This window comes from Pinus tabuliformis, chromosome X (assembly GCF_031772625.1).
Source record: "Pinus tabuliformis cultivar Carrire ecotype Pingquan chromosome X, CPIR1, whole genome shotgun sequence".
Lineage (NCBI taxonomy): Eukaryota > Viridiplantae > Streptophyta > Pinopsida > Pinales > Pinaceae > Pinus > Pinus tabuliformis.
In genome coordinates, this window is record NC_142308.1 from 403,481,235 (window position 1) to 403,498,688 (window position 17,454).

The following is a 17,454-nucleotide window of genomic DNA, read 5'->3' on the forward strand; positions in this document are numbered from 1 at the left end:
TTCAAAAGAATGCTAAGTTAACATGTATGCAGTCCTACTGTCCTAAGCATGCAGATTCAAACCATCAAACCTTCTACTGTTGTGCATGTAAATGAATAAAATAAATTTGTTTTTCTTTTTGTCTTTTTGTCTTTTTGTCTTGATGAAAATGAGGTGGCAGTCTGTAATTCGACTACGGGTTAACTTTGTAACCAATCAGCTACACACAAATAGATTCTGTATGTGGATTTTCACCCTGAGGGTCCCACTTATCTGACCAATCACTATCAGTCCCTCGTTGACTTCTCCTTTTATCAAGCGCTTCAATTGACGCCATTGATCTCACTTCTCCAGATCCAACGGATATTGCATCGTCTGCTCACCAACTAACCCGGATGATTTCCACCGTCAATGTGACCCATCCAATTGAATGACTGTCACGCAATCTCGCATGAAATCTTGCATGACCGATATCAGGTCGAGAGCGTGCAAGAAAAGTGGTTTTCTCATGCTACGTATCGCCCGCTAAGGTTAATCACGTGAAGTTTAGGAATACCGTTTACAACCGGTAGGGCACACGAGATATCACTTCCCACTTATCAATACCACCCATGTGCTTAATTCATACTTTTAGTAAAGGTGCTTAAGGAAAGGTTTAGTGCTTAAACTTAGTATTAACGCTTAACACTAATTGACTATGATTTATAAATAAAATGTATGAACAAAGAAAAATACCCGATTAGGGTCCAGAACGCCGATACATAGTCATAAGAGAATTTTTGCACTAGAATAGTGTGTCCACACCACACTTCAATCAATTATTCAACAAAATGGAAATTACAGAGTCTTGGCCCTCTCAGCTCAATTACAACAGTTTGTCTGACCTCTGTTTCAATCTCAAACCCTATCTCTGTCACACCTCTCTCTTACTCACTCTATTCTCGATAATCTCTCTGTCATTACATTCTTTCCTCTTTTATGAATCAAATCCTATCCTAACTGCATTGACAACTCAATCTCTATTTTTATCACTCAACCATTAAATCCCTATTCTCAAGCTCTGATACACATCTATACTAACACTCATCTCTTAGTCTAAAAATAATACAGTGATCTAATTATTACAATAATTAAAGCAAAGATAAATTTGAGAGATCCAACAATCTAGATTTGGGAATAAGAAGACTAATCCAAGCAACTCAATGATTATTATGAACTTCCAAATATTTTCCAAGGATGAAATAATGCTTGTGATCCTGCAAAAGAACTTACATCAACTATTTAACTCAATCTTACAACAAGAAATCATTAATTCTAAATGTAGAAATAGAAAGAAATAAAAACAAGAGATGCATGTGAATAAACAATGAAAAGAAGGAAAGAAAATGATACAAAAGGGCTCTGAGGCTCCTGGGATGGCCAAGCCCAAGGAAAATCAAAGACCTATAGAGGAGAACAAGATTTAGAAGCTAAACATGACACCAATCTTCATTATTTTCATCAATAGAATTACATCCCTGCAAGAAAATACAATGGAGCTACAAAAATACAAGCTCTCTCCACCCTAACACCAATAAAAAAAGATCCCCCTAGAGAAAAATTTGACTTGGTACTTATAAAAAATGATTAGGAATCATTCCCCATGAATGGAGGAAGCTTTCCCCACCAAAATCCCTTGATTAGTGGATCTAGTCCCCTTGATTGGTGGAACACATTCCTAGATTTTATCAATCATTGGAGTTCCTCCAACTCTTCATAATCTGCCCAATTTTCTCATAATATTCCACAAAAAATAAATAATATTAGGCACAAATATTCAATTATTCATAAACCTTCCTAATGAATATATTATAGTTAAAAATAAATTATCTAATGCAAAAACATAGGTTTAATGTGCTGAAGGATGGTCATAGGCCTTAAGTTATTGTTTAATTTAGAGGTATGGACCTTAATTTATGTCTAATTTAGAGGCTCATCAACTACGAGAGGGATTTCCCTCAAAAGACATGTAATACCAACTCAACTCAGAAACTAACTAGGATGGGCGATCTGGGTAAGGCTCATCAGATCCATGCAACAATGAAAAATCGATAGGTCGATGACTAGTCCACTATGTTGGAATCATCAGGTAATATTTATGGTATGAGTTTTGTCATTTTAATAGATCTAGGAGCTACTGATTCTTTAATTTCTCTAAATACACTATCAAATATTAAACATGAAGTAATTGCACAACATGATTTTAGACATGTAGAAATGGCTTGGGGTATGAAAAGAAATGTAGGAAATATAGTAAGGGATTGTGAGGTGGATTTGGGGGTATGTAACCCGAAGGTATCCTTGTACTCTAAGATATTAGGAGTCTATTATGTAGTTATGGGAATGTATTAGTTGGAACGACACGAGGTAGTTCTAGACTACAAATATAAGATACTACATTTCAAAGATGATGATGGCCAAAGAAAATCCTTGAGGGGAATGAACTAAGGTGTGTCCCTAAGGTTCATCTCTTCAATGCAACCGATGAAATATAAACAAAATGGATGTCAAATGTTCACAGTGGTAGATCTAAATGATAAGGGAGATTCTAAAAACCCTTATAAGCATCCAATTCTTTTTAAATTTAAGGACTTATTTCATGAAGAACTACTTGGGATAACCCCCAAAAGGGGAAATTGATTTCACCATCGACCTTAAACCAAGCACTCAACCTTTTGCAAAGGCACCCTATCTTATTTGAAATCCATAGCTAAGAGAATTTCAAATCCAATTAAAAGAATGATTGGACTTGGGATTCACAAGACCCACCATATCTTTGTGGGGAGCCCTTGTATTTTTTGTTAAGAAGAAAGATGGGTCTTTACGATTGTGCATCGCATACTGCTAGTTGAAATAGGTGATGATAAAAAATCAATATCCTCTACTGAGGATAGATGACTTGTTTGATCAAATGAGGGGATAAATGGTGTTTTCAAAGATCAATTTGAGGTCAGTATATCATTAGTTGAGAATCAAGGAAGAAGATATCCCGAAGACAACCTTTAAGACAATCTTTGGGCATTATGAATTTGTAGTTTTACCCTTTGGACTAAAAAATTCCCTAGTTGTTTTCATGAGTTTGATGAATGGAATATTTTGGGATAACTTACACAAGCGTGTACAATTCTTTATTGATGAAATTTTGATCTACTCAAAGAACCAAGAGTGCCCATTTTGTACTAGTTAAGACTACGTATAAGGCACTAGAGATAGCCAAAGTTTTTATTGATGAGATTATGATATTACATGGAGTGCCTAGGAAGATCATATCAAATAGGGGAAAAATGTTTACAGGAAGGTTTTGGACTAGTTTTCAAGAAGCCTAGGGAACCCAATTGAAATTCATCACTGATTATCAACATCATATGGATGGCCAAAAAAAGAGGACTAATTAAATCCTCAAGTACATGTTATAGATGTACGTGGTGGACCAACAATAGAGATGGGATGAGTTTTTACCACTTGTATAATTTTCTCATAATAATAGTTATCACAGTGCCATCAATATGGAACCATTTGAGTTATTGTATTAGAGACCTTGTAGAACACCTCTTAGTTGGGACCGCTTTGAGGATCAAGTGTTAATAGGACCAGAAGTAGTGTAAGAGATGGAGGAAAAAATGACCATGGTTAAGGGGAGGCTTAAATAAGAACAAGATCAATATAAGAGCTATGTTGACGCTCACAAAATGGATCAAAGTGATGAAGTAGGAGATAGGGTGATTTTGAGATTAAGGCCCAAAAAGAGCTCCATAAAGGTTGGAAAGGGAGAAAAATTGTCCCCATGATTTGTGGGACCTTTTGAAATCTTAGAAGGAAAAGGGTATATTGCATATACAATTTGCATTACCTCCATCTCTAGCACATATGCATGTAGTGTTCCGTGTTTCTTTTTTGTGTCATTATATTCTAGATCTTTCACATGTTTTTCACTTGGGTCATTTGTAGGTTATGAATGAGGGCACAATGATGGCTAAACTGGTTTACATACTGGACCAATGAACTTTGAAACTTACATAATGATTAGTGTACCAAGTTAAGATCGAGTGGGACAATTATGGTCCGAGTTCAGCCACTTGGGAGGACACCGAGGAGATCCGTCACCATTTTCCTTCTTGAGAAATCTAGGGCAACTAGATTAAGGTGATTTCTCTTACTTTGATAATTGCTTGTGATGTTATTTTTCTTCAACTTGTAGAATTTATAATTAGCCTATTCTTATCTTAATTATTGTTGTGTTCTTATAATCAAACAACTACCAAAAAATGAAGATCAATAGAACAAGTGGACACAAGATATAGGATGCTAGTCAGGGCCAAAACCTCTCCAAGAGAGGAAAACCCACAAGAATTCTTCTCTTCTTATAGAATCTTCAAATTATGAATTCAAAGGCCTTTATACCCAAGACAAAGACCCCTACAAGACAAACTAAAGCTTCATTGTATATGAGAAACAATTTTTTTTCTTCCATTAACTTTAGCAACTTCGGCCCCAACAAATTTCTGCAACTTCGACCCCCATCAACAATTTATGCCTTTATTGCAGGATCACAACTTTCTAGCCATTCTGTAACAACTACAACTTTGTATGTGTGGAATAGATAGGCTCTTTAAGCTTCCTTACTCCTTCACTTGGATTTCTTCTTCTTTCTTGAAAAAATAGATGATATGTCTTGTCTTTTGATCACAGATTTTAACCTTCCTTGGAGATCTCAAAAACTCATCTTATGTAGCTGTAGAAACCCTAGCTTCCGCTTCAAACGTGTGAGAGATATTGACCCAAAAACTTCAAATTTTGTTGTCTTATAGTCCTTGTCTTGTCCTTCACTTTTCTTTCTTTATTTTCTACTTCTTCTTCTCATGATCGAATTTTCTTGATGAGATCCTTCAAATGAGATTCATTGCTTCTTATATGTATGCTTCTAAGGAGGTCGAAGTACCCTTCATGAGACCGACTTGTTCTCTTGTAGGCTAAATTTGTCTTGGAGGGAATTTTGACACAATTTTGAATTAAATAAATTCTTTGGACTTGATACAAGATGCCCAATAGGTTCTATTACATACACCAATGACTCTTTTGACTCCTTGACTCTATGAAAAAACTCTAGAAGCACAAAATGGGTTCTTTGGCCTACAAATAAATTGACCTTGAGCATTAAACCCATGCTATAAAATAATAATAATAAGTTTTATTTCTCTTATACATCAAATACATAAAATCAAGAATACATAAGATATCATGAAGACCAAACCTAGTTATAAATTTCAACATTCCTTGCCTATTCCAAGGACTTCAGGATGAAGTCTATTATTAAGAGCGAGTGTATGTTGTGCTCAGCTCTAGTTGACTAACCTTGATATTAAATTAGCATTGATTGAGCCTTAAGGCTCACACATTATTCTTTGTGGACCTCAGGTTGAGGATCCAGACACTTGACTCTACTATTAGAGTGGTAGTGATGGATGTGTTTATTTCATATTGATGTTAGGATAATGATAGCTTTTTGTTTGTTCTTTTGACTTGATACAAGATGCCCAATAGGGTATATTCCATACAAAAATGACACTTTTTACTCCTTTAGTCTATGAAAATACCCTAGAAGCACACAATAGGTTCTTTGACCTACAAGTAAATTTACCTTGAGCATGAAACCCATGCTAAAATATTATAATAACAAGTTTTCTATATTTTACATCAAATACATAAAATCAAGAATACATGCAGTAGTTTCAAGGTTTTTGCTACTACTAATGAAATCAAACTAAAATCAAGAGACAAAAATTTCTTCTACTATTCCACAGAAATGAAAACACCTGATAGAAATAAATACAATAACATGCATCCATGAAAACATAAGGAACACAATGATTTTACAGGGGAACCCAGCTGGGAAAAACTCCTCCACTACTTTACGCTAATTCAGATGAGAAAAGGAAACACATACAATGTCTTTCTTCAACTATGAAGCACACACTACACTATGAAAATTTTCTCCTACTTCTTGACCTTCTTTGGCCAACACTTATCCAATTCAAGCCTCATCCAACCTCCTATTTTCTTGCACTATCATGGAGGAACTAAGCTCCTAAATAATAGGGAAATTCCATATTTCATTGTGTAAATCCAAGGGGAATTGATCACCTACTTAGTGTAAAATAATTGTACACTCAACAATATACAATTATAAATACAAATGTTCCTTTTCCATCCACTCAACTAGGCAATTCGAATTTCATGCACGAATGGGTATATTTTTAGCGGATCGAGTACTTAAATGAGAGATTAGTGACCTAACAATGGTCATAACTACTCAAGCAGCCTTCAACTAAATCAACTAATGACTAGAGCTTAGTTAACTGAGTTCAACTAACAATAACTCAACTAGAGTACTATATCGTAGCAATCAACTCATGCACAACTCTACTTATACCCTAAAAACTTGAATTTACTAACTGAACTAGTAGAAAAAACCATGTCACTCTAGCTAACTGCAATCCAAGTCATCCCGTTGATGTGGAAAATTGAATTTTCTCCTTTTAACTAAGGCACTAGTCAAATGAATCCTTTTATTTCTACAATTTCAACACTCCCTCTTAGCAAGAAAAGGGTTTTCACAACCCCAATCCTACTCCTATAGGAATATATTGTAATAAGACTCACTCTCACTGTTGTTGTTGTTACTGCAACAATTGAAACTGAGAAGTATCTGAAATACTAAATAAACTGTGTCTTTGAGCTGCAATTGTCTCCCGAGCATATGAATGCTACTAGTCTCTACACTATCTATTGGAAAAACTACATTGTTGTTGATTCTGCACTGTGCCTCCTGCACTGCTATCAATATTGCTCTGTTCTCCTGAACATTTGATTGTAACTAGTTTGCAACTAATGCTCAAGATATGACTGCATCAACTGACACTGATCCTTTTTCTGTTAAATTTTGTGGTCCCCCTATAGCAAGGGTAATGATACATGAGAAGAGTATAGTTTAACTCTTACTCCTCTCCTATGGAATCCGCCCAAATATTTGCAACTCTGGGACTAAGGCCCTACATCTCCCCACCTCAATCCTAGAGGTATGGTTGCATGCATGCTGAAATCTACCTCTAGCTTGTAGATATGTTTCACTCTAACTATGATTTGTTTCACTTTTCAAGTATAAACATGCTTCAGAAATTTTTTTTCCCTTACTAAACACCAGATCATAACCTATATCCTCTAATATAGCTACAAAAATCAATTTTTTATTCATCCCAGGCACATACATTAAATTTTTCAAGTGAAGATGGGAGCTTAACTCCCTCTTAAAGGTGACAATACCAATTCCTTCAGTACTTTAACTCCCATCATCTCCAAACTTTATGTGCAATTTGAGATCCTTCTCCTCTAGGCTATTGAAGAATTCCATGTTTCCTATCATATGATATGAGGCAACAAAATATAGGTACCAATTGCTTCTTCTTACTGTGCTTTCCATGCAATAAAAGAGGGTGAAATCTAACTCTAATTGAGATGCAAGAGCATCTCTTCTTGCTCATGTTGCAGGATCCTTATTGGATTTCTTGTGCATACACTTGGTTGCATAGTGTATGTATTCATTGCAGTGAAAACATTTATTTTGTTGAGGTCCTTCTTATTTCCATTGTTCTTGTTGGAATATACCTCACCTTGGGCCTTCTTTCCCTTAGAATTCTTTCCTTTACTAACTAGAGCACAATATTCTTCCTCATCTGCAATGGATGTGACACCATCTCTAGTGTTTCTTCTAATCTCCTCCTACACCAAATCAGACCAAAGTCTCTCCCAATCTGGTATATTTTCTCTTCCATTAACTGAATCATGATAGTTGTGCTAGGATTTCAGAAGGCCAAGGAGTGCTAAGTTCACAAGTTCATATGATGGCACATTTTCTCCTACTCCTCCAAGTTCATATCGAACCTGAGTGAATTTGGAGAGGTATTGTGGAATGGTTTCATTTTTCTGCATTTGAATGCTCCTAAGTTTATCTCTCAATGTCAATTTCCTGAGATCACTGCTCCTCTGGAATAGAATTGTGAGAGTTTTCCACATTGCAAAAGGAGTCTCCTTTCCATTTAATTTCGAAACCACATGATCTCTAACAACCTCCAAAATAATCCTCCTGGCTCTTACTATGTCTTTCTTCCATTGAGCAAGTTCTTGTGCATATGATGCTGCTAGTTTTGGAATATCAGTTTGTGTATATTCCCATACTCCATTATCATCCAAGACAACTTCCATCATGTCTTTCCAAGAAAACATATTCTAGGTGCCCTCCAATGCATACTCCAACTTCAATTTGTTAAAAGATGGTTTTCCTTCACTAAAGAGAATCTGCACCAAAAACTCTGCAGATAAAAATTCTCTAAGAGAAGATCTAGAACAAGGTTTCTATATAGTCTTTTGAGGCTTAGATACCAGGTAGAAATTGCAAGAAATTTTATACTGATAATGAAATCGAATTGAAATCAAGAGATAATAATTTCTTCTACTATTCAGCGGAAAGGAAAACACATGCAATAACATGCGATCATTAAAGCACAAGGAACACAATAATTTTACAAGGGAGGCCAACTGGGAAAATCCCATTTGTTGCTTTGCATTAATTCAGATGAGAAAGAGAAACAATTACAATGTCTTGCTTCAACTCTGAAGCACACCTTGCACTATGAAATTGTTCTACTACTTCCTAACCTACTCTGGCCAACACTTAGTCAATTCAAGCCTCAACCAACCTCTTATTTCCTTGCATAATTTTGGAGGAATTAAGTTCCTAAATAATAGGGAAATTCCCTATTTCCTTGTGCAAATTCGAGGGGAATTGATCACCTTATCAGTGAAAAAGCACTCTACACTCAACACTATAGAATTATAAATACAAATGTGCCTTTTCCATCCACTCAACTAGTAAATTCAAATTACATGCATGTCTGGGCCTATTTTTAGCTGATTGACTAGTTAATTGAGAGCTCAATGAGTTAACAACATTCGTAACTACTCAACTAGCCTTCAACTGACTCAACTAATGAATAAAGATTAGTTAATTGAGTTCAACTAACAATAACTCAACTGGATTTCTAGATCTTAGCAATTAAATCATGCACAACCCTACTTCTAGCCTACAAATTTGAATATACTGACTTAACTAGTAGAAAAGGCCACGTCACTTTAGCTAACTACAATCCAAGTCATCCTGCTGTTGTGGAAAATTGAATTTTCTCCATTTGACTAAGGTACTAGTTAAATGAAGCCTTTTCTTGCTACAATTTCAACAATACATAATATATTATGCAGACTGAACCTAGTTACAAATTTTAACACTCCCTCTTATTAGGGAGGTATTAATAATAGAAGGTACATGGACATTCTCATATTGAATAATTCTCATAAGAAGAGTTGGATTGGTAAGCCATCACATAAGCTATAGTTTCAACTTATATCAGTGCACCTCATCATATCAACTAACATTGTCATATAGCAAGGCCTTGACTAACAACTCTATCTCTCCACTAGATTAGAGAACAATGTTTGGGAGATAATGATTTATAGACACTCTCATCATTGTCTCTCAAGTCACATACCCCATCCAGACGTTGAGGTATGTCCTTTTAGGACCATTCCCCTCTTGAATTTACACATCCTCAAGGAATATCCTCTTTGATTACTCTTGCTTATTGGAGGTCCTACCTCATCCTCAATGAGTATCGATATTGGTCTCATATGCTTACCTAATCCTCCATTATTTCTTCATGATATCAAGACAAGAATGGTGTTTCTATATCTCATTCTCAACTAGGGAGGATATATTCATTCCTTTACATGAAATGAATATACCCAAGCTCCCATTTAACTAGGTACTTGCTTCCAGCAATAACTATTTGTTCTTCGTGGATATCATGGTACTCCCAGTTGCCTCTAGGGATCTTCTTTATGCACCATCAAGGCATGAACAAACTTCAATTTATACATCGTGGAGCCATATTATTACATAAATTCTTGGTAGGGATTTGACAATCTTCTTCATCATTTTCTCTTTTTCTTTTCAATGAAACATAGTGTTGAACCACACAATTCTAGTTATGTCATCCTTCATTTCATCAGAAAGTGACCTTATTTGTCATCATTTGGCTATCCTTCATATTTATACCTCTTCCAAGTCATGTTCTTCTTAGAATCATCTATCAAATTCATGTGTACTAGTTTTAGGTGAATTTCTACAACCTTCTTCCAGCAGCCCTGTTCCAATCCAACTAGATGCTTTAAAAAAAATGAACATAAAAATAGAATTACCTCTTCATGATGGCCTTTTGTCATAACATCTACTTTTGTAAAATCAACATCCTTTTCTATTTGAATCCATCCCCAAAGCTTCCATTACCAAGGTTATCCATCTTCATCATTATTATTAGGGTCTTCATAATTTCTTCATGGAGATGTCATAGCCAATCTTTTAACATTAGATGTTGATTATCCATACTAACTATGTAGTTGTAGGCACATCTTCACGAACTCTCCTCTTAAATTCTTCACATATTTCTTTCTTGGGATCTCTATACATAGCTCCTATTGTATAGGAACAATTGTTTCCCATCACCTTATATATTTTACGAGATCATATGATTTTGATCTTATCATATCATAATGAAGTATACCGAACTTATGCCTTCATGTACTTTTCATATGGAAGAGTTATTTCTTCTTTAATAATGCTTATGAGATAGAGCATTGTAACCATTGTTTTTGAAACTAAGTGATGACATGACTTTATCTATCTATTAAAAGTTATCAGATACATGCATACCTTTTCTTTCTTTTGGTCATCTAGGATTTCTTCAACAACTTCCTTTTCCTTGCTTGAAGATGAAAATTCTTCAACTAATTTGTTGTGCTTCACATTTCTGTCATCATCCTTCATCCTTCTAAACTGTGGATCCCACACTAGGTGGAACGTGGACTATATGTGTAGTACTTTATTCTTCTAAGTAGAGGTGAATCTTTCCAACAACGATTCTAATCAAGGATATTTGATGATGCTTATTTTGCAAATGCTTCTTTCTAGTGATGATCTCTTGCTAGATGACTTGGTTCAACCATGCAAATTTATACTTCTACTATCCTTGTATGTTTCTAATAATGATGCCATATCATTTACTCCTACCTACTATAATTGTAATACATATTCCATGATGCTTGTCTTGAAAATAATTTAACGCATGGGATACCTTTAATAGTAGAGGTCTTTCACTTCTTCCTTCTTTGATTTCTTCTCTTCTAGTTCTTCTACTTCTTCGGCCACATGGGCTTCACTTTTTTTTTTTTCTTGTTTCCCTTATTGAGTTTAGGAAAATTAATCTTGAAGTGTCCATATTCATTACATTCATAGAATTGAATCTAAGACATGTCAATTTTCTTATGAAAAATCTTTTGAGGCTCGAATTTTGCAAACTTTCCTTTCTTCCTTGTCATTGCTGCAAATGCTTGTGTTTGCTTATTTGTCCAACATCACTCTTTTCTTTTAATATGGTTTCTTCAATATTACATAACACCCATATATCACTGAATGTTGCATCTTCCTTCTTCCCATATATGCTTGATACAAAGTTGCCCCATTCATATGGTAGTGCATTGGGTACACAAGTGGTCATCTCTACATTTGACATCATTTCTCCTAGCTCTTGTAGTTGATATATAATTTGAGATATCTTCATGAGATATGAAGATACCCCTTCTTAATTTGATACTTTCATATTGTATAATTCGGCACTTAAAGATATTATTTCCCTAGTTGTACTTACCGAGTACAACTCTACCAACTTGTCATTGATCTCTTTTGATGTCTTCAATTTTGCTACAAAGAGAATGAGAGAATACTTGATAGATACAATGAGGATTCTTTGATCCCTTATTTCTCTATTCATATATTTTGAAAATGCTTGAGATTGTTCTTGTGGAGGATTTGTGATGGAGCCCTTGACATACTCAAAAACTTCATTTTAAGTGAGAATCAAATCTATTATCTTCTTCCATGCAAGGTAGTCTGATGTCCCAACAAGTTTATTGTTTTCCTTGCAAAAAATAGTAATTTTATTTGTAGGTTGAGACATAAATACTTGAAAAATGAAGATGAATTCTTGCTAATGATGTCCTCTACTAGAGCGTGAGATTTAAAATAAGGTAAGTGTTGTAGTGACTACAACCACCCTCCAAAATTTTGCCTATGCTTCGATTTGAAGCCTTCATTATTAACCATAGTAGCTCATTTTGAATTGATACAAGTATTCGTTCTTCAACCGAGATCCATATTTTCATTTTGGCTTGTGTTTGCTTAGTTTATTTTCTAACTCACAAGTTGATCTCCTAACTTGGTTCCACAACACTTCTGGACTTTCCCTAGAAACTACGCAATCCTTGAGGACAACTAGACTTGATGATGGGAATTATGCAGTCCTGACTGTCAGTAAGATTTGAGCTCAGAAAATGTGCATTCATGAGGAGGAAGCCCAACATTGAATCGAGAAGTTGCACAACCCTCACTAAGCTCAGAAACTGCACAATGCACTGAGCTAGAAAGTTGCCCAGTTCCCCAGAACTGCACTATATTTTTCGGCGGTGTGCATGGAAAGTTTCCCTGGAAAAAAGTAAAAAAGAAAAAAAGCATCCATAAAAAATAGGGATCTATTTTTAGTATCCCGAAGGAGGCACTTATGCTATTTTTAGAAACTTCTGCCAAGTGTCACTTTTTCCTTAATTTTAGGTAGGCATGTCATGAACCCTAATTTGTCCAAATCTATTTAATCGATGCTACTAGAGCTCAATTTTACACTCGATATTGGAGCTCTATAATTCCTGAGGAGATCAAGGAGCCTTCGATGTGACTGTTGTCAGTTTTCCAGGTGAATTTTTCTTTTCTCGTCTTTTTTTGCTTTTTGGTCATTTTATTTGTTTGGCTTGTGTGAGTGTTGTTTCACTTGTTTCTCTTCATGTTTGATGGTATTTTAACTTGTAGAAGTGTTTTTTCAAGTTATAGATTTCCTTTCCCAAGTGTCGCATTAGTTTTCCTATTTTTGCACTAATGGTCGTCATTGCGGCGACTCTCCTCACTTAATTTTTTTTCGTTCCATTTGATAAATTGTTGCACTTGATTCACATGCATTCATCAACACTTAGTCAGATCTACACTCATCTTCAAACTATCTCTCAAATCTACTTATTTTTCACACTTCCCTTGGGCAGATCTGAGTTTCCCTTAGTCGAATCTCACTTTGCACAGATGGCATGGTGCAATCTAGAGGCTCAATCCATAAGATTGGCCTCTTCAATTGTGTAGTGTGCAGTCTAATATGGATCCAACTACAAAGTGGGTAGTTCCAGGAGCCATCCTCTCAGCTTGGCCACTGACACTACGCAATATAGAGTCTCTCCCAGGCCTTTTCCCAGGTTGAATTGTAAATTGCGCAATTTTAACCATCAGGCTTCCACCTTGGTAGCTGGGACAACACAATGCATAGTTACCATAGGTAGCTAGTTCCCCATAACAGAAAAAATAATGCAATCCTTCCCATCTAGTGCCCGATTTTCTGCTTGAACTTGTCTTGTAAGTTTTTCTACTTTATTCTAACATTTACTTTCCATGAGAGTCCTTTATGTCCCACAGGTACAACAATTGTTGAGCACCTCTCCAATAGTCATTGTTACCATGGCATCTAAGAGAGTTGCATCAAATGAAACCACCAAGAGCAGTATTAGGGAAGCAGTTGAGTAGACATTAGTTGATTGACGAGTATATGAAGATACTCAGTTGTTTATAGAGAAGGGATCAACATTGAAATGACAATAGATTAAAGAAACTTTTGTAAAGGAATTTGAGGCAGAATTAGAGGATCAACAAGTTTATCTTAGCATCTGACAATCAGGGCTATATAAGGTTGCAAGTAGGTATCCCGCCTTCTCGTGTGCAAACATCATCAGCTGGATTGTGTCACATATGGATGAACAAACTACAATATTGAGCAGTGCCAGTGGGAAGAATCTTGCCACCTTCCAGGTAAAAGACTTTCAGCAGATGTATCACTTGCTCGAGTTAGTGAAGCGCATGGACTCACAAGAGACATTGTTAAATGATGGGTGAAAGAGCCATCAAAGTTTCGATAAAAACTCAAGAAGGCTTACTGCTCTTGGTTACCTTCACTTGCAGGATCCATGGTCAAGAGAGAACAAAAACATTTCTTGAAGGGTGGGTAGTCTTATTGGATCAGTTGGTGAATGATGGGAGGCCATTCAACTAGTCAGATATGTTGGCTGAACAATTGAAGGCCCATGTAGCACAAGATCAAAATTCACCCAAGGATAAATGAGAAAGGTTCTATATGTTTGCATACTTACTAGATGTAATATGTGCGCAACAATAGTTCTCTGGCATGAACTGGACATGGACACCATGAGAGATTGTCATGAAAATCTATTGCAAGTTGCTTTCAGAATGGAGTTATCAAGAAGTAATGGCATGACTAACTGACCAATTTATCATCCCACTATACAAGCTGATATTTGAACAATATCCACCTTGCATGTCCCAAGAATCAATGGAGGCGATAGTAGAAATTGTAGATTGGTATGCCTCACTAGGTGGCACCTTCATTAGAGTATTTGGGGGAGAGAAGCCTCTTCATGTCTTACCAAGGTATTCCACTGACAAACTAATCATGCAATAAGTATCATACCCTCTCGCTACAAGGTTGTCAGCAGCGCTACATATGAAGAAGAAATAATGATGGCCCACTCTTCCTTTGTGGATCTGATTATACAAGATAAAGAACTTGAAAGTCACAGATGTTGAGGCTAAGGAGATAGTGAAATTTAAATTTGGCACTAAGGAATTTAATTTGTATGATACCCACAGTATTTGCAAGGACCATTATACAAGAGTTTACTTCCCGTGGAGCAGCGAGGCATTTCAAAGGCTAGAGGAGGATCCTCGGAGGTACTGATATAATGCCTCTAGACTCAATGAGTTGGTTAGTATAGCAAGGACTTTAAAGGTTGCTTCATAGACAACAACAGAAGGAAGCAATCATGTGAAGGACAAGGATAAGAGGAAGATTTTTGAAAGTCTAGAGGGACAACAAAGCTACAAAATGAAAGCATATCCTCTTATCATTAAGGAAATTTTGGTAGTGGAACCAAAGAGGAAGTAAAGGATGCTGAGAGAAGAGCAAAGGAAGAGAGAAAATATGAGGTTGCAAGAAGCATAAGTGAAGTTGCAGGATATAGAGAAGAAGTTGAAGGGAGAACAAGAGTTGAGGAGGAGAGAATGAGAAGAGAAGTAGAAGCATGAAGAAGAATAAGGGCAAAGGTGCAATGACAGAGGAAACAACACTGATATAGGTTGAAGAATCGTAACAACTAGCAACTGAGGAGGAAGGCGAATAGATGCAAGATTAGGATCTTGCTCAACATATTGAGCAATTGATTGAAATGACAGACATGGAGTTGGAATAGGAGCGACATCATGAAGATGTTGACCTAATCCCGAGAGAAAAACAGGTCATCGCTCGGTCTCCACCACCTCCAGCAGCAAAGACAACCCAAAGCGAATAAGGAGATGTTGTTCTCCTTGATGATGATCTGGTCATGGATGTGTACAATATATCATTTGATGAGTTCCAGAAGAGGATTGTACAAGCATGGAGGAATCACTTTCCAGATGATTACGCTTCACCTATATTCATCAAAGAATGGGTGATAGTGTCAGATATCAGGAAGCATCCAACTACCATTGCTGAAGCCAGCTTGGCCTATGCAAGAGCAACAAGATCAAATGTTCAATATTTGAGAGCTGAGAATTAGAAACTAGGAAAGAACTAGCAGGCTTCCAAGAAAGAGGCAGAACAACTCCGAGCAATAGCATAGAATGCAGTTTCCAAATTAGGGGAGGTGAGAGCAACGATAGTTGTTGAAGCATCAACACTTGGAGAAACCATATGGGAGATCTATGACAGGTTTATCACTGTGCATAAAGAAGTTTTCTGTTTGCATGGCCTACAACAACAAAGAAAAGAGTTTGTTAAAACTCTAAAAAAAATACATGCTTCCATCACCTATGTATAGGAGTGGACAATGCGGTTCAAATGGGCCCCGATTGACTTATTGAAGAAAATGAAGCCAAATGAAAAGCTAGAGAAAGCGAAGGTTCGAATGTTGATTCATAAAAATAAGCATCTCGCCTCTTTCATTGGCAACACATAAGCCTCATATGTGCGGTTGTAAAGTGGTTTTGATTTCTTGGTGAGAACACACCAAATCCCATCAATCGGTTCCCTCACCAAAGCTAAACCCAAGTTCCGCAATAGGTCGAAGAGTACTTGGAGCAGCTAAGACATGAGGCCATAATGGAAGACTTGGAGTTGAGCACACACAACATGCAGAAGTTCAATGGTGGTCTTGTCAAAGTCAAAAAATTATTTCTCATGCTTCAGAATGAGTTGGACACAGGTTCCAAGATAGTGTACCCAGATGCCATGGAGGCTAGATTCTACTTCCAGCAAGACACCGTTAAGCAGTTTGGGGACACCATCACACAGTACCAAGCTTGGCACCAATATGTGACTGAGAAGCAGTAAGTGGAGGTTTCTAAGCTAGACTTTTCCCAAAATCTAGCATCATAGTGTTGTGTGTTGTTAGGCTGTCAAGTTGTCTCTACCCTATTTTGTCTCATATGGGTACAAGTGGAAAATGTAATATTATTTGTAATTATGTTATAAGTGAAATTCCAAGTGCCAATATTGGAATATGAAGAGTCATCATGTAATGTAATGTGTCATTTTGTAAAGAAGTTGAAGAGTCATGAGGGTAGTCCAAAGGTCACAAAGGAGAGTTGAAGAGTCAACCCCTCTTGTTATAAATAGAAACTCATAACTCATGTAACAGGATTTTGGGAGCTAATGTTTTGGCTAGGCTTAGGCTTAGAAAGAGATTGGGATTATTGTGAAGATCCTTGGCTTCTCCATAGTGTAGAGTGAGTATACTTCTTTGGAGGAGTAGGTGTTCTTGAGTTTAATGTTCCACTATTGGGGCTAGTGGTCGTCAATGGTGTATGTATGGATGGAAATTTCACTTATAATAATAAAATCAGAGCCAACACGCTTTCATGCATATGTTGTTAATATAGTAGGACTATTCTTGTTGTATTGGAAATGTATGTTATTTAACTTACATATATGATTATGAATTATTTTTTTTGCATTTGTACGAATATTGTTGAATGTGTGTTGTTGGATTAACTCATCACTTTAACTTGTGGACCATTCCACATCTTAGCTTGTGATGTCATTTTGATCACGTGTTCCTTTCAAGATGCATACTATTATAGGCTTCCAAGGGGTGCACTTCCTTTTCCATTCATGTGTTGGAACCTTCATG